The 24,539-nt window shown below is 39.8% G+C and overlaps 1 protein-coding gene across 2 annotated transcripts in view; it reads left to right on the top strand.

Annotated features, from left to right (window-relative positions):
• The first annotated feature begins 15,153 nt into the window (after nt 1-15,153).
• The window catches only part of numb (NUMB endocytic adaptor protein), a 65,816-nt gene continuing 56,430 nt past the window's right edge, over nt 15,154-24,539 (top strand). For both annotated transcript variants that reach the window (XM_083886032.1, XM_083886031.1), the window contains exon 1: nt 15,154-15,288. The gene's annotated coding sequence lies outside the window, so the exon portion shown is untranslated. The remainder of the gene's footprint in view (nt 15,289-24,539) is intronic.

Raw genomic sequence — 24,539 nt, 5'->3', positions numbered from 1 at the left:
CCAAGATACTTTAGGGGTCTTTTTTGAATAAAAAGTTAAGTCACTGCCTCAGTGCACAGACTTTCCTCATTTTCAAAAATTCATTAAAAATATTCCTTAAGAGATATGCAAATATTTTCAATGGATTCTTGTTCAGGATGTCGTTGACTATGACTGAGTACAATTTCAAGACATTCCAACATACTTGGAATTTCCAAGTGCATGGATCGCTTTCCGGATTTTCAAAAACTCATTAAAAATATTCTTCAAGAGATATGCAAATATATTCAACGGATTCTTCTTCAGGGCATGCTTGACTATGACTGTGTACAATTTCAATACATTCCAAGATACTTTTGGGGTCTTTTTGGACGAAAAAGTTGAGTCACTGCCTAAGTGCATGGATCGCTTTCCTGATTTTCAAAAGTTCATTAAAAATATTCCTTAAGAGATATGCAAATATTTTAAATGGATTCTTGTTCAGGGCGTCGTTGACTATGACTGAGTACAATTTCATGACATTCCAACATACTTGGAATGTCCTAGTGCATGGATCGCTTTTCGGATTTTCAAAAATTCATTAAAAATATTCTTCAAGAGATATGCAAATATATTCAACGGGTTCTCCTTCTGGGCATGCTTGAATATGACTCTGTACAATTTCAAGACATTCCAAGATACTTTTGGGGTCTTTTTTGAATAAAAAGTTAAGTCACTGCCTAAGTGCACAGACTTTCCTCATTTTCAAAAATTCATTAAAAATATTCCTTAAGCGATATGCAAATATTTTCAACGGATTATTGTTCAGGGCGTCATTGACTATGACTGAGTACAATTTCAAGACATTCCAACATACTTGGAATGTCCAAGTGCATGGATCGCTTTCCTGATTTTCAAAAATTCATTAAAAATATTCCTTAAGCGATATGCAAATATTTTCAACGGATTCTTGTTCAGGGCGTCGTTGACTATGACTGAGTACAATTTCAAGACATTCCAACATACTTGGAATGTCCAAGTGCATGGATCGCTTTCCTGATTTTCAAAAGTTCATTAAAAATATTCTTCAAGAGATGTGCAAATATTTTCAACAGAATCTTGTTCAAGGCATGCTTGACTATGACTGTGTACAATTTCAAGACATTCCAAGATACTTCTGGGGTCTTTTTTGAATAAAAAGTTAAGTCACTGCCTAAGTGCACAGACTTTCCTCATTTTCAAAACTTCATTAAAAATATTCCTTAAGAGATATGCAAATATTTTCAATGGATTCTTGTTCAGGGCGTCGTGACTATGACTGAGTACAATTTCAAGACATTCCAACATACTTGGAATGTCCAAGTGCATGGATCGCTTTCCTGATTTTCAAAAGTTCATTAAAAATATTCTTCAAGAGATATGCAAGTATTTTCAACAGAATCTTGTTCAGGGCATGCTTGACTATGACTGTGTACAATTTCAAGACATTCCAAGATACTTCTGGGGTCTTTTTTGAATAAAAAGTTAAGTCACTGCCTAAGTGCACAGACTTTCCTCATTTTCAAAAATTCATTAAAAATATTCATTAAGAGATATGCAAATATTTTCAATGGATTCTTGTTCAGGGCGTCATTGACTATGACTTAGTACAATTTCAAGACATTCCAACATACTTGGAATGTCCAAGTGCATGGATCGCTTTCCTGATTTTCAAAAATTCATTAAAAATATTCTTCAAGAGATATGCAAATATATTCAACGGGTTCTCCTTCTGGGCATGCTTGAATATGACTGTGTACAATTTCAAGACATTCCAAGATACTTTTGGGGTCTTTTTTGAATAAAAAGTTAAGTCACTGCCTAAGTGCACAGAATTTCGTCATTTTCAAACTTTCATTAAAAATATTCCTTAAGAGATATGCAAATATTTTCAATGGATTCTTGTTCAGGGCGTCGTTGACTATGACTGAGTACAATTTCAAGACATTGCAACATACTTGGAATGTCCAAGTGCATGGATCGCTTCCTGGATTTTCAAAAGTTCATTAAAAATATTCTTCAATAGATAAGCAAACATATTCAACGGATTCTTCTTCAGGGCATGCTTGACTATGACTGTGTACAATTTCAAGACATTCCAAGATACTTTTGGTGTCTTTTTGGACGAAAAAGTTAAGTCACTGCCTAAGTGCACAGACTTTCCTGATTTTCAAAAATTCATTAAAAATATTCCTTAAGCGATATGCAAATATTTTCAACGAGTTCTTGTTCAGGGCGTCGTTGACTATGACTGTGTACAATTTCAAGACATTCCAAGATACTTTTGGGGTCTTTTTGGATAAAAAAGTTAAGTCACTGCCTAAGTGCACAGACTTTCCTCATTTTCAAAAATTCATTAAAAATATTCCTTAAGAGATATGCAAATATTTTCAATGGATTCTTGTTCAGGGCGTCGTTGACTATGACTGAGTACAATTTCATGACATTCCAACATACTTGGAATGTCCTAGTGCATGGATCGCTTTTCGGATTTTCAAAAATTCATTAAAAATATTCTTCAAGAGATATGCAAATATATTCAACGGATTCTTCTTCTGGGCATGCTTGACTATGACTGTGTACAATTTCAAGACATTCCAAGATACTTTTGGCGTCTTTTTGGACGAAAAAGTTAAGTCACTGCCTAAGTGCATGGATCGCTTTCCTGATTTTCAAAAATTCATTAAAAATATTCCTTAAGCGATATGCAAATATTTTCAACAGATTCTTGTTCAGGGCGTCGTTGACTATGACTGAGTACAATTTCAAGACATTCCAACATACTTGGAATGTCCAAGTGCATGGATCGCTTTCCTGATTTTCAAAAGTTCATTAAAAATATTCTTCAAGAGATATGCAAATATTTTCAACAATATCTTGTTCAGGGCATGCTTGACTATGACTGTGTACAATTTCAAGATATTCCAAGATACTTTTGGGGTCTTTTTTGAATAAAAAGTTAAGTCACTGCCTAAGTGCACAGACTTTCCTCATTTTCAAAAATTCATTAAAAAATATTCCTTAAGAGATATGCAAATATTTTCAATGGATTCTTGTTCAGGGCGTCGTTGACTATGACTGAGTACAATTTCAAGACATTCCAACATACTTGGAATGTCCAAGTGCATGGATCGCTTCCTGGATTTTCAAAAATTCATTAAAAATATTCTTCAATAGATGAGGAAATACATTCAACGGATTCTTCTTCAGGGCATGCTTGACTGTGACTGTGTACAATTTCAAGACATTCCAAGATACTTTTGGGGTCTTTTTGGACGAAAAAGTTGAGTCACTGCCTAAGTGCATGGATCGCTTTCCTGATTTTCAAAAATTCATTAAAAATATTCCTTAAGCGATATGCAAATATTTTCAACGAATTCTTGTTCAGGGCGTCGTTGACTATGACTGAGTACAATTTCAAGACATTCCAACATACTTGGAATGTCCAAGTGCATGGATCGCTTCCCGGATTTTCAAAAACTCATTAAAAATATTCTTTAATAGATAAGCAAATATATTCAACGGATACTTCTTCAGGGCATGCTTGACTATGACTGTGTACAATTTCAAGACATTCCAAGATACTTTTGGGGTCTTGTTTGAATAAAAAGTTAAGTCACTGCCTGAGTGCATGGATCGCTTTCCTGATTTTCAAAAATTCATTAAAAATATTCCTTAAGCGATATGCAAATATTTTCAACGAATTCTTGTTCAGGGCGTCGTTGACTATGACTGAGTACAATTTCAAGACATTCCAACATACTTGGAATGTCCAAGTGCATGGATCGCTTTCCAGATTTTCAAAAGTTCATTAAAAATATTCTTCAATAGATGAGGAAATACATTCAACGGATTCTTCTTCAGGGCATGCTTGACTATGACTGTGTACAATTTCAAGACATTCCAAGATACTTTTGGGGTCTTTTTGGACGAAAAAGTTAAGTCACTGCCTAAGTGCATGGATCGCTTTCCTGATTTTCAAAAATTCATTAAAAATATTCCTTAAGCGATATACAAATATTTTCAACGAATTCTTGTTCAGGCCGTCGTTGACTATGACTGAATACAATTTCAAGACATTCCAACATACTTGGAATGTCCAAGTGCATGGATCGCTTTCCTGATTTTCAAAAATTCATTAAAAATATTCTTCAAGAGATATGCAAATATTTTACACAGAATCTTGTTCAGGGCATGCTTGACTATGACTGTGTACAATTTCAAGACATTCCAAGATATTTTTGGGGTCTTTTTGGACGAAAAAGTTAAGTCACTGCCTAAGTGCACAGACTTTCCTGATTTTCAAAAATTCATTAAAAATATTCCTTAAGCGATATGCAAATATTTTCAACGGATTCTTGTTCATGGCGTCGTTGACTATGACTGAGTACAATTTCAAGACATTCCAACATACTTGGAATGTCCAAGCGCATGGATCGCTTCCCGGATTTTCAAAAATTCATTAAAAATATTCTTCCATAGAAAAACAAATTTATTCAACGGATTCTTCTTCAGGGCATGCTTGACTATGACTGTGTACAATTTCAAGACATTCCAAGATACTTTTGGGGTCTTTTTTGAATAAAAAGTTAAGTCACTGCCTAAGTGCACAGACTTTCCTGATTTTCAAAAATTCATTAAAAATATTCCTTAAGCGATATGCAAATATTTTCAACGGATTCTTGTTCATGGCGTCGTTGACTATGACTGAGTACAATTTCAAGACATTCCAACATACTTGGAATGTCCAAGCGCATGGATCGCTTCCCGGATTTTCAAAAATTCATTAAAAATATTCTTCCATAGAAAAACAAATTTATTCAACGGATTCTTCTTCAGGGCATGCTTGACTATGACTGTGTACAATTTCAAGACATTCCAAGATACTTTTGGGGTCTTTTTTGAATAAAAAGTTAAGTCACTGCCTAAGTGCACAGACTTTCCTCATTTTCAAAAATTCATTAAAAATATTCCTTAAGAGATATGCAAATATTTTCAATGGATTCTTGTTCAGGGCGTCGTTGACTATGACTGAGTACAATTTCAAGACATTCCAACATACTTGGAATGTCCAAGTGCATGGATCGCTTTCCGGATTTTCAAAAATTCATTAAAAATATTCTTCAAGAGATATGCAAATATATTCAACGGATTCTTGTTCAGGGCATGCTTGACTATGACTGTGTACAATTCCAAGACATTCCAAGATACTTTTGGGGTCTTATTTGACGAAAAAGTTAAGTCACTGCCTAAGTGCATGGATCGCTTTCCTGATTTTCAAAAATTCATTAAAAATATTCCTTAAGCGATATGCAAATATTTTCAACGGATTCTTGTTCAGGGCGTCGTTGACTATGACTGAGTACAATTTAAAGACATTCCAACATACTTGGATGTCCAAGTGCATGGATCGCTTTCCTGATTTTCAAAAGTTCATTAAAAATATTCTTCAAGAGATATGCAAATATATTCAACGGATTCTTGTTCAGGGCATGCTTGACTATGACTGTGTACAATTTCAAGACATTCCAAGATACTTTTGGGGTCTTTTTTGAATAAAAAGTTAAGTCACTGCCTAAGTGCACAGACTTTCCTCATTTTCAAAAATTCATTAAAAATATTCCTTAAGAGATATGCAATTATTTTCAATGGATTCTTGTTCATCGCGTCGTTGACTATGACTGAGTACAATTTCAAGACATTCCAACATACTTGGAATGTCCAAGTGCATTGATCGCTTTCCTGATTTTCAAAAGTTCATTAAAAATATTCTTCAAGAGATATGCAAATATTTTCAACAGAATCTTGTTCAGGGCATGCTTGACTATGACTGTGTACAATTTCAAGACATTCCAAGATACTTTTGGGGTCTTTTTTGAATAAAAAGTTAAGTCACTGCCTAAGTGCACAGACTTTCCTCATTTTCAAAAATTCATTAAAAATATTCCTTAAGAGATATGCAAATATTTTCAATGGATTCTTGTTCAGGGTGTCGTTAACTATGACTGAGTACAATTTCAAGACATTCCAACATACTTGGAATGTCCAAGTGCATGGATCGCTTTCCGGATTTTCAAAAATTCATTTAAAATATTCTTCAAGAGATATGCAAATATTTTCAACAGAATCTTGTTCAGGGCATGCTTGACTATGACTGTGTACAATTTCAAGACATTCCAAGATATTTTTGGGGTCTTTTTTGACAAAAAGTTAAGTCACTGCCTAAGTGCTTGGATCGCTTTCCTGATTTTCAAAAATTAATTAAAAATATTCATTAAGCGATATGCAAATATTTTCAATGGATTCTGGTTCAGGGCGTCGTTGACTATGACTGAGTACAATTTCAAGACATTCCAACATACTTGGAATGTCCAAGTGTATGGATCGCTTCCCAGATTTTCAAAAGTTCATTAAAAATATTCTTCAAGAGATATGCAAATATATTCAACGGATTCTTCTTCAGGGCATGCTTGACTATGACTGTGTACAATTTCAAGACATTACAAGATACTTTTGGGGTCTTTTTGGACGAAAAAGTTAAGTCACTGCCTAAGTGCATGGATTGCTTTCCTCATTTTCAAAAATTCATTAAAAATATTCCTTAAGAGATATGCAAATATTTTCAATGGATTCTTGTTCAGGGCGTCGTTGACTATGACTGAGTACAATTTCAAGACATTCCAACATACTTACAGTAACAAACTCACCGAAATAATGAATTCATGGTTGCTAGCTTGCGGATTGAATGGTTGCTAGCTTGCGGATTGAATAATGAATTCAATCCGCAAGCTAGCCAACCAGAGGCCGCAGCTACTTCCTCCTCCGCTAACACGAGGAGGGACGCTGCTCCTTGTAGTTCCGGGTTAGCAGCTCCTTCGTCTCTGCCACGGGAACCTTTCATCCCCATTCCGGAGCGATTCTCCGGAGAAATAGGTAGATGTGCGGGTTTTCTATTGGGTTTTTGATTTACAACCACTCACATACCCTACCGATAGGGCCAGAATCGCGTTTATTATCAACCTGCTGTCTGGTAGAGCAGCTCAATGGGCGACAGCCACGCTTTGTAGCACTTCTCCGTCTTCCGTCACCTATGCCTCTTTCACCGCCGAACTCCGCAAGGTTTTTGATCACTCACTTATGGATTCCGACATAGCCACACTGTTGCGTAACACCACCCAGGGTAATTCTTCAGTCGCAGACTTCTCCATTCAGTTCCGAATTCATGCCGTGGAAAGTGGCTGGAACGATTCTGCTCTTAGAGCAATGTTTATTAAGAATTTAAATGGGGAACTCAGGGACGAGCTAGCTACACGTAATAATTAATCTGATCTCGACTCTCTCATTTCTTTATCCATCCAACTCGATAATCGCCTCCGTGAGAGACGCCGTGAAAGAACAGTCACTTCGTGCCGTGTAGCTAGCACGCCACCGCTAACACCAACCACGTCATTGGCTCTTCCTCACACTTCCTCTTCTCTCTCTCTATCTCTCTCTGATCCTCACGAACCCATGCAGCTGGGTCCGGCGCAGCTCACTCCTACGGAGAGGACCCTGAGACTCAAGAGTGGAGCATGCCTGTACTGTGGGGGGTTGAATCACCAACGGAGTTCCTGTCCTCTTTGGCCAAAAGACTAAGCCCGTCAACACACGCAGGAGTGTTGGCAGGCAGAGCAAGTTCCTGTCCACCTCATAAACGAATCTCCCTCCCTGGCAAGATCCGGTGGTCGCAGCAGTCAGTATCCCTCTCCTGTCTGGTCGATTCCGGTGCCGATGACTGCTTTATCGACCTACAAGTCGCTAACCAGGCTGGGATTCCCACTATTCCTATCCAAGAGCCCAAGAAGATCCTCTTCGGCGCCTGTTGTTCTGGGTCTTCCATGGCTGGCTCTCCACAAGGGATGTTCCCCTGTCACATACAAAGTGGACCTTTTTTGGGAAAAACGGGGAACATAGGACCCGGGGAACATAGGTATGACCCCCTCCACAACCCCAGATTCGATTGGGCAACGGGGCAACTCTCTGGCTGGAGCGTCGCCTGTCATTCCCGCTGTCTCCACTCTGCCATGCCTGCCTCCGCCATGGTTCCTTCCACCACACCGAAACCTCCAGACCTGTCCTCCATTCCTAAGGTCTACCACGATCTCGGTGAGGTCTTTTCAAAGAACTGGCTCTTTCTCTTCCACCTCATCGGCCGTACAACTGTGGGATCGACCTCCTTCCTGGTGCTTCTCTTCCCTCCAGTCGGATGTACAACCTGTCCCGGACCGAACGTAGCAGCATGGAGGAATATGTGAACCAGTCGCTGGCCGCAGGACTCATACGCCCTTCTTCCTCTCCCGTCGGTGCAGGGTTCTTCTTCGTTCAGAAGAAAGATGGAAATCTAAGACCCTGCATCGACTACCGTGGCCTCAATGACATCACCGCACATAATAAGTACGCTCTTCCACTCCTGGACGCTGCCTTTAGACTGCTCTGCAAGGCCCAGTTCTTCACCAAGCTCGATCTTCGCAACGCCTACCACCTGGTCCGCATACGAGAGGGCGATGAGTGGAAGACGGCGTTCAACACCCCGGTAGGTCATTACGAATACTTGGTGATGCCCTTCGGACTGACCAACGCCCCGGCGGTCTTTCAGCACCTGGTGAACGACGTGCTACGGGACATGCTGGACAAGTTCCTCTTAGTCTATCTCGATGACATCCTGATCTCAGAGACCGAAGAGGAACATGTCCAGCATGTCCGTCTTGTACTGCAGAGACTATTGGAAAATAAACTTTATGCTAAAGCAGAGAAATGCATGTTCCACGCCTCTTCCGTTCCCTTCCTGGGGTTTATTGTGGACCAGGGGAAATTATCACCAGACCCAGCCAAGATCAGCGCGGTGAGAGACTGGCCCACACCTTCCACACGGAAGCAGCTACAGCGGTTTCTAGGATTCGCCAATTTCTATAGGCGATTCATAAGGAACTACAGTAAGGTGGCTGAACCACTCACCCGACTCACTACCCCGCAACTAACATTCACCTGGTCCAACGAGGCTGACACAGCTTTTAACCAGCTCAAAGAACTGTTCACCACTGCTCCCATCCTTTCCCACCCTGATCCCAGCCGCCAATTCATTGTGGAGGTGGACGCCTCTGATACTGGGGTAGGGGCGGTCCTCTCTCAACGCTCTGCTTTGGACCAGAAACTACACCCCTGCGCTTTCTTCAGTCGTCGTCTGTCTCCAGCGGAGATAAATTATGACGTGGGAAATCGGGACCTGCTGGCCGTCGTCATGGCGTTGCAGGAGTGGAGGCGTTGGTTGGAGGGGGCCTCTCAACCATTTATCATATGGACTGACCATAAAAACCTCTCATACCTACGAAACGCCAAGAGACTGAACTCTAGACGGGCATGCTGGGCCCTTTTCCTGGGCCGTTTCACCTTCACCCTCACCTTCCGACCCGGCTCCCGTAATGTGAAACACGATGCCCTTTCACGACAATTCTCACCTGATCCACATACCCCAACCCGATTGTGTCTCCCTCCTGCATCGTTGGGGCTGCGTCATTGCCTGTGGAGGAGGCGGTTCGACAGGCACAGCAGGATGAACCTGATCCTGGGAAAGGACCTCCAAATCGGCTCTTCGTGCCCAACTCGGCTCGGTCGGAGGTCCTGCAGTGGGCGCACGGGTCCAAACTTACCTGCCATCCAGGAAATGATCGCACCCTCCGCTTCCTGTGACAACAGTTTTGGTGGCCCTCCATGCTGCAAGACACGTCCACCTTCATCCACGCCTGTCCCACCTGCGCTCGGGGGAAGACAAGGAGATCGCTGTCCCCTCCGTCCAGGCCAACCTCCGCCACTGCCACGCTGTCTGGAGACAGGTCCAGGCATCTCTGGAACGATCTTCCCTACAGACCCAGAAGCAAGCTAACCGCCACCGTATCCCTGCGCCGAACTACCAACCTGGCCAGAAGGTCTGGCTCTCCTCCAAGGACCTCCCCCTTCAGGTCGAATCCAGGAAGTTGGCTCCTCGGTTCATCGGTCCCTTTCCCATCGACCGTATAATCAACCAGTCTTCTGTTCGACTCAAGCTACCCAGGTCCTTGAAGATACACCCTACTTTCCATGTCTCCCTCCTGAAACCCGTGGTGGAATCGGAGCCGCAAAGTTTGTTTATGTTTTGAAATTATGTTTTGGCATGACGCGCCATCTACCACCGTCTATCAATCATTGCAGTCAGTAGAGTCTCAGCGGTTGAGCAGCCATGGGTTGCCAGTTACGTAGCTACAATTAAGATAAAACGAAAGGAAACCTAAAAGACCTCCGTATGAATGTCAAAAACGCCAAGATAAAGTTTGCAGCAAAGCGAGTGTCTATATAGGACATGCTTTTGAACGGTGGAGAGAGTTTAAAGCTGAGAGATATTTCAAAACAGATGCAGAATGGGCTACTCTCCTAGACAGGTAAGCTTGGCTAACTAAGTTAGCATCATAGCTCGACTGTCGAGTTCTGTTTTTAACTGTTCCCTCGGTTTTGGTGGCTGCTGACGCACCGAGGACACACAATTCGCCGAACCCTCGCCTTTAATCCACAATTTTTTAACTCAGTCTACTCAAATCACTAATCTATGTAAAATCCTAGATATAGGCACGTTACCATCATGGATTTGGACTGGATTACACTTCAGGATTACATAGACAGCATATTATTATGCTCCTATATTATTATTATTATTATTATTATTATTATTATTATTATTATTATTATTATCATTATTATTTAGAAATAATTTAAGAAAACATGTTGTGAAAATAGAAAATATTTTATTTAAACTTTATTGTATTTGTGTGTTCTTGTTGTATGCGAGAGAGGCAGATTATTTAACTTTAATCTTCTTTTTGGTCCTTTTTATTCATGTTTTCGGATTGTCTTCCTTTTTTTTGCTCATATTTGCTTTGTTTCATGAATTCTAAAAAAAAATTTTTATAATAATAACCAAATGTACACCTCCATAAAACAGCTGTATTGGATTACATTATTTGTCTGGTGTGTAGCAAGCAGTAAAGTCAAATGTGGACAGACCTCATGTGGACTGAACTTTTTTTTAAGAAGGTTGAGTTTATTTCAGCCATGTTGTCTGAGGTTGTAAATAATACCATGTACAATGCGTACCTCCTCCAAGCCCACTCAGCCACACCACCACCAAAATCTAATAATTTCTTCCTTTGGCGATAAACTACTCTCTCAGAAAATGTCATCAAAATCCAACCTTTTTGATTTATTAGGTCAACCACTGTTTTTAAAGCTGGATGGAATTGGATTTCCACACAGTGACCACAAGGGGGCAGCATATCATAAAAGATGTGTAACAGGTTCACAAGTCACATTTTTATGACTCTGACCTTGGCAGGTTGATATATTTGAGCTTGTAAACAAAGCAGTTGTAAAGAAGATTGTCTTTGAGATAATTAAGCAGACGGAGACAGAGTTTGAAGCATGTGAGGAGTCACTGCTGGTGCAAAGGCAAACATTGGCACGGCTGTCATCAGTCGAACAGGCTTGACAACTTTCTCAACCTGAGTTTGTTTGTTTTTTTTGTTTTTTTTACTGTCCTTCCTTTGTTGGTTTTGTTACCATTCAGTCCACGGACCATGCTACGCTGTAGATTAGTCGTCTTAAAAGCTATGTGAGGAATGTAACCTAATGCTGATAAACCTTTGGCCTTTTACAGGGGCCAAGGTTTCATCATCGGGGGAGGTAGAGTGTGGGGGAAGGACGTGGCAGAAGCTGGACAAAAGACAATAAATATAGATATAAATGTGTTGTAATGTTGGCCACAGTTCAACAACAGACAAGTTGTAAAGCAGATGTCAATAAAAATGACTTTTATGAACTTTTGGTGTGAAAACAGGTGAGACAAGGACATTAAAACTCCAGTGTGTAACTTCTGGTGTCAAAGCACTCAGTATGTTTACATGCTCAGTTAAGGCCATAGTCCGACTAAGACAGGCAGTCAGACAACATGCCGAGTATACATACGGAGGAGAAAATGTGAATTTAAATGTATTGACTGGGTACGTCTGACTCTGCCTCCATAGGTGGTGCTGTATCTCTCTATTTGCTTGTGCGTATTGAATCAGTTTCCTTCCACAGAAAAACAAACAGAGAACAGCGAAATGGATGATGAGATGGATCACACTGTGGTTCGATATGTTTCGTACCTGCTGCGCATGTTAATTGTGATAGAAATTAAGATGTGGTTGGTTGTGGTTGCGGCCACACGGTTGGCGTAGTGGTTAGCACTCTTGCCTTTGCAACAAGAAGACCCAGGTTTCTGCATGGAGTTTGCATGTTCTCCACGTGTGTGCGTGGGTTTTCTCTGGGTTCTCCAGCTTCCTCCCACAGTCCAAAAACATGCAGATTTGGGGATTGGATGAATTGGTCACTTTAAATTGGCTGTATGTGCGAGAGTGAATGGTTGTTTGTCTCTATATGTGGCCCTGCGATGGACTGGTGAACTATCCAGGGTGTACCCCGCCTATCACCCAATGTCAGCTGAGATAGGCACAGCACCCCCCGCGACCCTCTGGTGGAGGATAAAGCAGTAGATAATGAATGGATGGATGGAAGGTTGGATAGTTGTGGTTGTTGTGTTGGCCAAAGAAAGTCTGCAGTTTATATGTCGTGTCTTTCTTCTTCTACTATGAATCGCATTATCTAAGACTTCTTTTTAGTTGGACTAACAGGTTTATATGACATTAAGAAAACTAAATTATTGTCTTAGTCTGATTAAAATCTGACTTTTAACATGCATGTAGATGCACTGGCTGTTATTGTTAGTACCCCCCTAGACTTACAGTACGTTCTGTTTACATCAGAAGTTGTCGGTCAGAACTTGGAGTGAGAAGTTGAGTTAGAAAAAAAAACATGGACACAAACATATCTTGGGTTAGCCATTGGTAGCAATATCAGTAACAATGCTGTATATGGTATTTTGAGCACAGAAACAACGTAGCAACATGTCCAAGAATACAGACCTTTCAAAGTATGTGTATGTGTATGACTGATCTAATGTGAAACATACAAGAAATAAATACAATTAACAGTAAAAGTAGCAGAATGTTTTAATATTAACGTAAGCTACAGTCATTCTGGAATCCTGTGTCTAGTTTTGTCTGGAAATCCAACTTGAACAAGCAATCCAGTTTACATTTCCGACCAGAAAATCAGACATTTGTAATTCCAACTACAAATGGATCACATCATTACCCCACGCCTCAGGTGAGCCTACACAGCTTCCTGAATGGACAACTGTTCTCTTTACACATTGGTTTCAGTATCTTGCTTTCATGCTATCATGTTTCATAGAACCACGGTTAATTCCTTAACATAAAGTGTGCTGCTGTCTCACACACTGCCGCTTTAATAGTTTTTTTTCTTCTTTATCTCCAGTCAAATGATGTGGTTTCATGAGGTCATCCAGTGATCCAGTGAGCTCATTTGCTTAATATGAAGAATCACCCAGGTGACTGACAGACAGTGGACACATTGGAAGTGCATTTATGATATAACCTGATACAATATGTCAGTCTAAATTACAATTTCTCTGTGAAATTTCCATGTGCAAATATCAAATTGAAGTTTTTTTAGATTATTATATATTATAATATATAATATAATGTATTATATATTATATTATACATATATATATATTATTGTGTGCAAGGAAAGTGAGATGGCTGTTGGAATATGACTCATTAAAAACACAACTTTCCACGGCACAGTTCTTGCATGACTCAGCTTGGCTCAACCCCACGTTTTTTCCCTGGTACTTTTTTTTTGGTACCTGCTCTGGTGAGGTTCCAAACAAGCTGAGCCGATAGACTGCTGGCCACTGAATGGTCAGTGAGTGTTGTCACTGGAAGCGCGATGTCAAACCGACAATGCTTAAATGTAGATCAGTTAAAAAGACTTAAAAATTCTCAAAGCATGTGTTAGGCCACGTCCCAATACCTCCCCTAACCCTACATTTTGCGCGTTAGAAAGAAGTGGAAGATGATGATTACCCATGATGCTTTGCGAATTTAGCGAGCTGGCTTATATTTTTCAACAAAGATGGCGGCCACATCTGCAGAGGAACATTTTTGTTGTAATATATTTTAATAAGCGCAAATAAGCATGTTACAATGTCGAATTGTGTTCGAATATGTTGGTTTAATATACATCAAAAGGACGGTTGAGCTTTGAACACTAATGTCAGAAAATAACTAACGATTTATGAAAGCAGCTAGCTAAATAGCTAGCTAGCGGCTACCCGCCGAGCGCCCCGAGAGCTGCATGACGGGCAAACGCTCTCGAAGCACCCGGCAAACAGCCGCCAGCCAGCTCTGCTACATCTGGATAGTTTTGTCAGTGTTTGGATGTGTGTACCGGCGTCAACATGTGACGTAGGTTAGCATGTTCGTTACGTTCACTACGCTAATTTGCATGCAGTGGTGTCCCAATACCACTTCCCTCAACGAGGGGAATTTACGGTTGAGGGCACTCAAAAGCAGTGGGAAATTTTAAGGGCGAGGTATTGGGACGGAGCCTAAATCTCCAACATTTATCGACAAAATGCCTAAAGTCTCAATATTTAACAAGTGTCTGATATAACGACAGCACTGCTGAAAGCCAGCGATTGTGAGCTGAATCACAAACGATTCAGCCGTTTTTCAGTTCAGTGACTGTGTCAGACGGCGTCTGTGCAGGAATTACTGAACTTTTTAATTACCTGATTCTAATGATTCAGTACGCTGAAAACGGCAACGTTGAGGAGGTTCTATGAAGTAATTGAAAACAACTTGCCTGATACCAAGCCAAGCCAAGTCTTGCTAGAACTGTATAGCAGGAAAGTGCCAATAGTTTGCTTAGCAGAGCTTGTTTTTAGATGAAAGGTGCAGCAAAGTGTTACATAATCTCTGTTCATAAGGATGCAGAATAAAAATGTACAAATATCACGGCCCAGATGCAGAATCTTCATGGTCCACCGGTGGGCCGCGGCCTACACTTTGGACAACACTTGTCTGATCACCTCTGCTCAGCACGCGCCGGCCAATGAGGTGGCGCGGAGGCGGTGCGTTGCTAAGGAGGAAGTTTGGTTGAGTGTGTGAGTAGCAGCCATTCAGCAGCGGTGGCTGAAGCGATTGGGCTGTGTACGTCTCTGTCTGCTCTTTCTGTGGAATTTGAATTATTTTGGCCCGGCCCGGCACGGTTCGTGAGACGGAGGTGACGGCATCAGTGGGGTCGCAGCGGTGGTCACAGGTAGGTCGAGTGAGTGTGAGAGCGTGTTTTTAATGAACCTGCCCGGAGGTGCTTGTTAGCTCGCTAAGCTAAACAGCACTAGCACGTATGTGTGTGTGTGTTTTTCTGATGCGGCACACGCAGCTACGCTAGCTCCATAGTTATTAGCTCAGCGTAGACCCAGATATACGGCATTTACTTCGCTTGCTATCCCGACTCGATAGCAGGGTGAGCCACACATGATCTGTGAACCTGTCCGCCTCCAGTTAATGGACGTTGGGGAAGCTCTGCTTCTTCAACCCCGCGGACCGAGTTAGCTAGCTAACGTCAGAGATGAAGCTAACGCGACTTAACTTTAAAGTAATAAACCTGATCATAAATCTAACTTGTATTAGACATATGGGATGGTGAATGTACTCCTATCCTTTTCATACAATCGTAAATTGCGCATGTGTCATGTAGTTATAAATAAAGAATAGTGTGATGAGGCAGTGCTTATTTGCAGTTAAGTTTATTGACTTGGCAAGTTGATTTAAATGAGTCCAAACTATATTAACATCTCACTATATGATAATATCGCGGTAATTAGTCCACTGTATCTTATTTATTGCAATAGTATTTATGACAGGGTTGTTTCAATATATTAAAAACATGTATGGGCATTAGGGCTGCAACTCATGATTATTTTCATAATCGATTAATCTGTTGATTATTTTCCTAATTAATCAAGTAATCATTTGGTCCATAGAATGTTGATCAGTTTGTGGAAATGACGATTTCGTTGCAATGTCTTGATTTGTCCACAAAGCAAAAATGATTAAGTTTTGATGATTTCTTAGTTATATGGAGTAAAGAAACCAGACAATATTCACAGTTAACAAGCTGAAAAATCACAGTAACTGATTTTACTTATTCAGAAAACACTCAAACCAACAATCGATTATCAAAATAGTTTATGATCAATTTAGTAGTGGATGAATAATTGATTAATCAAGTAACTGTTTCAGCCCTAATTGGATTTGTGATGTCGATATGCCCACGATACAAATGACTGAAGATAGAACCATTGGCCACAATGTGTCCACCAACAGTGTCTTCAACTGCTTCACCATTGGATGTGTTGTGTGATTAGAGACGATCTTCTTAATACTCTGTTGGTAACAAGTGGTTGTTAAAGAGTAACTAAACCCCTGGTCTGAGGCTAACAACATGGGCAGAGTTATCTGTGAGTGGGGAGGGGGAAGAAGGGGTGACTGAGCACCCCAGAGGGTTGGATGAGGGAAGACAGCAAGTGCAAATTGCAGCAGCGTAGAGCTGAAACGATTAATCGATTACTAAATTAATCGTCAACTATTTTAATAATGGGATTTAAGCTTTTTTCATTATTAAAACAAGATTTCTGATTGTTTTAGCTTCTTTAATGTGAGTATTTTCTTGGTTTCTTTGCTCCACATAACAAAGATCTTTAAAACTGAATAATTTTGGTTTGTGGACATAACAAGACATAAATGTTGTAAACACAACAAACGGAGCAGTATTTCTACCGAGCAAATAAACAGGAGCTCGCTGAGCTTGTGAGGATTCTTTCTGTGTAGTAAAGTGAAGTACGATGTGATTATTAAGGTGGTTGGGTGTGAAAACCCCAATATATTAATATTGTCTTAAAATGGCACCAACAACCATGTCACATTCAAAGTCTCTGAAATCACCTTTCTTCCTCATTTTGATGTTAGGGTTGATTGTCAAAGCATGTGTTAGGCCACGTCCCACGTTGATTGTCTCGAGCATAGCTATATTCCTGAATTAAATTGTCGGCATGCGATTAACTGTTAAGATATTTGTCTTAACAAGCACACGTACCTTATGAAATGGCCAATAATTTCCTAGTGGCTTCACGTACTATTCCAACGTGTAGGTCACTACTGACAGTTTCTGCTTATTGCTATTCGTTAACCCGTCACCTTTTCTCATTGCTGGGCTAGGAAGAAACTGCTTTGTTTGTTACATGTCACATTTTTCTCTTTATTTTCCATCACCGCGAACATACTAGATGTGAAGAAGCAGAGAATGAAACACAAAGGATGCTGCATGAGACGATGGTCTCTAGTTTGTTACCCACATCCTCAACCTCTGCTCCACTATGCCTGAAACAGACCTACTGTGCTTGCTCAGAAGACCGCGACCGCATTGAGACACTTTTGTTCTCGCAATATCATGAAAATTACAAATCTGTTGCATCCCTAGTGTTTAGCTGAAATTACAAATGGTTAAAACACACACAGCTGTTAAACACATACATCTAGCACCCTGTCATCAGACAAGTAGATGTAAATTATGACTCATAAATATTTGTGAAATGTGATGATGTTCCCCAGATTCTCTTGTATGGTAATGATATATAGAGTTTACTCCGTGGAACAGCCGCAGAGAAAAAGATTTCCATTTTGGTCTGTCAACCCTGACCAGATAAACATCCGTGATCCGATTACCTGACAAATATATCCACACAAGAGACTATAATTATATGCACAGCAGCTTATACATTTGGCTGAAACATCTTGTTTATTGGACAGCATCCACATTTGGTTGGCTTTAATAACCACAGTCCTGTTTTTTAAAACAATATTCTTTGACCTGTGTTACTACAATCTGATAAAGGGCTTATTGTTTTTTGAGCATTATTGATGGAAAATAAATCAGTTTTATGCTTTTTGTGGTGGAGTCTTAAAAGTCCAAGATGAAAGCTGTCAATTGTGTTTTCTAATACCAAAGTTACTTGTATTAGTAAAATATGACTGGCGAACTGTCCAGGGTGTACCCCGCATATTGCCCTATGTCAGCTGAGATTGGCACCGCACCCCCCGCAACCCTCACGTGGAAGATTATGCGGTAGAAGATGGATAGATGGATGTTGATTTTACTTGTTTCATATGACAGTCGGTCCAAAACCCAAATATGTTCAGTTGTAGAGTTTCACAACACCAAAATGAGTAACCATGATACTATACCAGACAAAGTATCACAGTTCCGGGTAGCATCGCAATACTGCATCATTTTTTAAAAATGATTATTGTTATTATTAGTATTTTTATGAATCGCAATGTATTTGTTATAAATACTTTTATTTTATATTCATTACTAATAATGTTGTTTGGTGCATAATAAACATAATACTGGTGAAGTAAGAATTACACTGAATGGTTTTAGTTCATAACTGGGTTCACAAGAGTACATTTCCTTTGCACATTAATTTATGTTTAACTAATATAAACTAAAACAACTTAGGATAACAAATCCACTGAAACACACAAACAGCAAATCAGCTATCAGCTGATAGCTATCATATTCACAGACGTCACCAGTAACAGGCAAACAGCCAATCATTCTGCAGCTGTGTAGTTCAGTTGCAGTAATTGCAATGTGGGTTTGTTTACAAGGGAGTAGCATGCAGTGAGAAGCCGGGGGGGCCGGGAGGAGAGTAGAGGCGGAAACTGGCACCGGTAGTATCGTAATCCACGGTATTACCATCGTGTAGAATTTCTAGTATAGTAGGAACCGTTACGATTTGGCACCGCGGTGTACCGTGGGTACCTTGGAAATCGTGCAACTCTATTCAGTTGTCTTCAACACACATATGGGACTACATGCTGACCTCGACAAAAACAAGTCAAAATGTCAGGGGTTGGGGCTTTTGATGTGTATTTGTGAAATACTGACACCGCATGTTTTTCGTCCCTCATTTTTATTATGACTGCTTTGATGGTCACTATTGGACATTACAGGCATGCTTTTTAGCCTAATATGTAGTAGTACAGTGTAGAATATTTCCACCCTCCTCATTGCTGCTGTAAAAAAAAGGCAGACAGTTTGCAAAAAATTTGACACGTGGGCCTCGACAAGCGACTCTCAAAATGCCTTGTCGTTACCATCCCTAGTTGATAGTGCAACGCATTTTGTACCGCTTTGTGTATGTCTTTTGTAAACAGAAAATTCATCGCTCTTGCAAAGAGACGTGAGTGAATAAGGAGGGGTTTCACCCACCATATTGTTTAACTAACTCTTGCTTTAGTTTATCTTACAGAAGGAGGCAGGGAGGACTGGCTATGTGCCATCAAACCCACTGTGCAAGTTGGTCAGCTGTGAGAGAGAGAGAGAGAGAGAGCTGGGGGGAGAATGAGCAAGACTCTCTGTCCAAAGTATTGTGATTCAGAAACTAATGCTACTCCCAGCAATCTCTCCAGTTCTTCAGAGAGAGCCCTTTTTGTCTTGGTAGTGATTTGTACATGTGAATGCTGAGTGATGATGCAACAACAGAGATAAACTCTCTGTGCAATGATGCTGCAATCAAACCACTTCACTTTTAGTGATAGTAGCCGATACTAGCCAGATAGATAGTTACGCTTTTCGCCACTTATGATGAAAGTGCAATGGAAGCTTCACTTTCAGTGCAGCGGAGATTTGGTTTACTGGAGAGGACAGGAATGATGGATACGTGTCTGTGTCTCTTTTTGAGACAGGTTAGTTTTACCCCACTGATGATGTGTTGTTGCGATAGTAATCTGCCTTCAGGGCAGTTTCAGTCACTGGCCCATGTCTTGCGCCATGCCCTATACTGTCTTTCATGGTAATCTTTACTTTTGGTTTCAGTTTAAATGTGGTACTTTGAATGTAGGGGCTTTCGTATTGTATATAACCTGTGCTTTTTGTCAACGTCACAGCTCATTAAAGATGGATGCACAGAAAAGATACTATGTATTAGAGATGCTCCAAAACATTCCGGCCGAAAATGACCAAAAAAGGCATTTGACACCGAAACACGACCGAAACAGGATGTTGTGATGACGCATGCAAAAACTGTGGCCAGCACGCAAATTCTAAGAAATTAAAACGGAAAAAAAACGGAATTTGGGAAAAAATAAAACAGAATTTGGAAAAAAATAAAACGGATTTCCGAGGGCCCTACAAATGCCAGGTCTGTAAGTGGCACTGTAATACACCAAAAACAGAGAAGAAGATGTTGGGCATATGGATTCTTGATGTCTAACAAGGGTGTGAAAGGTGGGCCTTTGACATCATCGTTTTACCAATGTTGTGTACACAAAAACGCAAGGGTGGCATAAATATGATGAAAACATTATGTGGATTCTTCTGAAGTCGTCGTTAAGACAGACTCACTGGCAAAACTGGTAAAGAGGCTATTGACTCCTCCACTATTGTCAGTACAGGAGTTAAATTGTGACTTGACTTGACTTAACTTTACGAGTCTTGTTTGATATCACAAACATGGCAGAGCCTTCGTGCAACACACAACAGAGGAAAATGCCACAGACAGACTGACAGTGTTAGTGTCATCGATGTTTACACATTTCAACAGAACAATTTTAGATGCTCTACAACGTCATGCTGGAAAAGGGACAGACTACGTGATTAGACTGCCAAGAAAAAGTAATAGAAGACAAAATGAGCGTGACGAAATGAGTGCGTTCACCTGGGTGTCATTAGCTGGAGCCAATAAAAATATGTGTCTATTGCTGACTCATTTGACCCTGGAGTAAGTGCTAATTGTGGGCATTCCTATTGCCAAATATCCAGATGTTGCAGGTGTTTGTGTTTTGTTTTTCTGTTCTCCAATGGAAAACCTGGCTTTATTCAGTTTAATTTGTGTGGTGTGAAGAGAATAGGGATGTGTAAAGTTGGACACAATGTAAGAATGAGAGTTGAATCAGTCTGTGTGACTTTTTAACACTATAAAACAAATATAGACACATCAGTCATTTATTGGCAAAATTTTCAGAAACTCCCAAAACACAATAAAGGAACAAAGCTGCTTATTAGTAGTTTTTTTTGTTTGATTGTTTTTTTTGTAAAACTAACAAACCCCTTGTGTAATTATAATTGGAAAGTGTGCCTCAAAATGAACAATGTGCAAATAAATGCAGTAAAGAACAACGAAGAGCAGAGAAAATTACCTGTAAAATGAGTACCAATGTTACATTATCATTCAGGTTCATGTGGCCAGTGGTCAGTACAGCTGCATCATTGCAAAGAGGAGTATGTTCTCTTGTTGTCTGTGCTGTACTGTGTTGTGTTGTGTTGGACCCACACACACACCGAGCCCCATGCTCTGAGCCAACTGGGACTGGATCCAGCAGTGACACTCTGAGAAGATTGAACTAAAGGGGGAAGGTTTACAATCGGGATCTCAAATGTGCAGCTGACCCTGTTTCAACATTAGTGGCCTAAAATAAGTTTTGTGGTATTGCATTTTGTTTGAACATGACTTGTGATGTGTTTGTTTGTAAGCCATGTGTAGCACAGAGGAACACTGTTGTTAGTTTGCTGTGTGTAACGGCATTTGGCATCCATAATGTTCACTGTAATGAGTCACTGCCTTTGAACAGTGTCAACAACAAGTCTGCCATGTGTACAAGACATGAAGAGGATCGAAAAACTGTATTTCAAAAATAAAATAAAATAAATAAATAAAAACAGCATTTTGGACAAGAAATACCAGGATAGAAATCATTTAAAAAAATCAGCATTACAAATGTGTGTGGATGATATGCACATTGATTTGGCAGAGTTTCTTATACCGAATCTCCTGATTAACCCTCCCATTCATCTGTGCTTGGACCAGCACAAGGAGTACACTGGATGTTCCCCCTGTGTCTGAGGTCAATTAAGAGTGTCAAATTAACAATGAGCAATGGTGATTGGGTACCCTTTGCTCAGGGAAACCCCAGACCTGGTGGAGACTCAAACCAGCAACTTCTTGGTCACAAGCCAAGTTCCAGAAGGAGTTCCTCAGAGTAATTATCAATACATTTAAATCTACAACAGTTTAAGGGCTTATCCACATGGAGATAGGACTTAACAATACATTTTGTCTTTTTTGCAATGCAAGTAGTCGCTGAATGAACCATGCCATGGAATTAGACATTTAAGTAAATGTAGATTACAGTGCTCTGACCGCGTTTATCCCCAGTTTCCGCAGTGTTTGTTAATAAATACACCGCCACCTGACCCATAAAACGCATTACATGCATGTTCTGCACACTGTCGTTAAACATAGGTCTCATGGAATGACACCTGAGTAGAAGAAGCTGCCACTTTCTCTGCTCATGTTAAATTGCAGTCATTATACTGTGTTATTTTTTTTTCAGTTTGTCACAAACACATATGAGAAATCTTTCTGAGCAACAATGACTTTGCATTTGTCCCACACTTGATTTACTTGTGCCAACAACATTATTGTCAAACTTAAATTTAACTCTTGCATTGTTGCCTCTATTGTTTTTGAAGAAAACTTACATTTCAATTGTGAATTCACTCTCCTGGTATGTAAGCTCTCTCTTTATAACATGAGAAATAACTAGGCCTGGGCGATATATCGATTTTAGTCCAGAGACTGTGACACAGACACGGAGTGTGTGCTACTGTCATGGAGGACGTATTTATAATATTTTAATTAACTGACACTGAAACACTGTGTGTGTAAAACGCCATGCATTTACACACAGTACATCATATGAATAATTATTTTGTGTTCTTTAGAAAAAAAAAATTATTTAAATCGAAAACCTATTTTTTATATATATTAATCTTTTATTTTTAGGCCATATCGACCAGCCCTAGAAATAACTGTAAGCATGGACGTTGAATAGTATTTTATTGTTTTGATCATGGATCCCCAGCATGTCCCCTTTTGGGACATTGTCTTCATCTCTTAATTAGGTCCAAGGGGTATTGAGCCCTTCATTTTCACTGGCTATTAAAAACTGTGGATTTGAGGCAGGAGAGCTCGGGGTGTGCGTCATTGTATGCAGGGAGTTGCCTTTCAGGTCTGTGTTGCTTCTCCTTGGGTCTGCTATGGGGCTCGGGGACTCCCTTTGTCTCACCAGGCTCCTACGTAGAGTGATACTTAAACCTCCTGTGCTGGAAAAGCACATGCTTTATTCCGGCCTCTGATCTCTGCTTTAATTAAGAGTGACCCAGGACAGAGAGACCACTGATGTGTCTCAATGGATCAGAATTTTGTACCCGTTATTAATCAGAGCTGAATGTGAACGACTTTTGCCTCATATGTGTTTTTCGCGAAGGATGAGCTGATACAGTACGGAAAATGTAAAATCTGATACAATCCAAAAGTCTTGTACATTGCATGATTCACTACGTATGGCTGTTAAACTGTAAATAAAAATCAGCAACGGCATCTTATCATTCTTTATCGGAAGACAATATTTGTTACTCAGTTGTAGAAGTTTTGTTTTAGAAATTGCTTGAAATGGCTAGGTAGTTTTAGTAATTTCCCACCTCTTGTTTCCTTAAGTCCTTATTTCCTTCTCATAGTGTCTTCTCTGGTTTACTAATACTTGTAATTGTTCAAAATCTTTACCCAAGTTTTGTCACATTCTACAACCAAATTGTCACTGTAAAAAGTCGGTATAGGCTTTTCTTTGCAAAAATAGCATTTTTCATTGTAGAACTGAAACGATTAATCGATTACTAAATTAATTGCCAACTAATTTGATAATCGATAATCGGTTTGAAGCTTTTTTCATTATTAAAACAAGATTAATGATTGTTATATTCTTGGTTTCTTTGCTCCACATAACAAAGAAATAATTAAAACTGAGTGATTTTGGTTTGTGAACAAAACAAGACTTTTGAGAACATCATAGTTTCCGGCTTTGACAAACACTGATCAACGTTTTTTTTTCTGACATTTGATGAACCAAAAGATTCATCGATTAATCGAGAAAATAATCCACCGATTAAATCGATTACCAAAATAATCGTTAGTTGCAGCACAAATTCATTGACTGTTCAAATATTCTAAACTCTAGCACTTAGATCTAGTGAAAGTAATGCTCGGTTCACAAACGAGTTGAACTAACAGAAGCAGCTCAGAAGATGCTTTCAGACCCCGCTAAATTCCATCACTTCTGCAGGATAAACAGCTTGTTCTAATGAGCAGGTTCAGAATGCATTCAAGAAACCTTGTAAATTTCATAATTTCTGCAAACTAACATCCACTAACTAAAAGCTTGTCACTGCCACCTTGTGATAATGGATGCACCACAAATTAGTTATTTGTGTAGAATGCTTTGTTTTCAGAAATGTGTATTTCTGATCAACATTTTATAATCAAGTAATAATCAAATAATTGAATAATCAAATGCCCATGCCCATTCCTAGTTGAAACATTTTGAATCCTTGCAAAGAAGGCTTGGTCTTCAACTGTATTTACTGTATGTTGTAAATGCGTCTGT

Source organism: Microchirus variegatus, assembly GCF_963457635.1.
Source record: "Microchirus variegatus genome assembly, chromosome: 3".
In the NCBI taxonomy this organism is placed as follows: domain Eukaryota; kingdom Metazoa; phylum Chordata; class Actinopteri; order Pleuronectiformes; family Soleidae; genus Microchirus; species Microchirus variegatus.
Note: the sequence above shows the minus strand (reverse complement) of the source record. Positions and strands in the feature narration are given on the sequence as shown.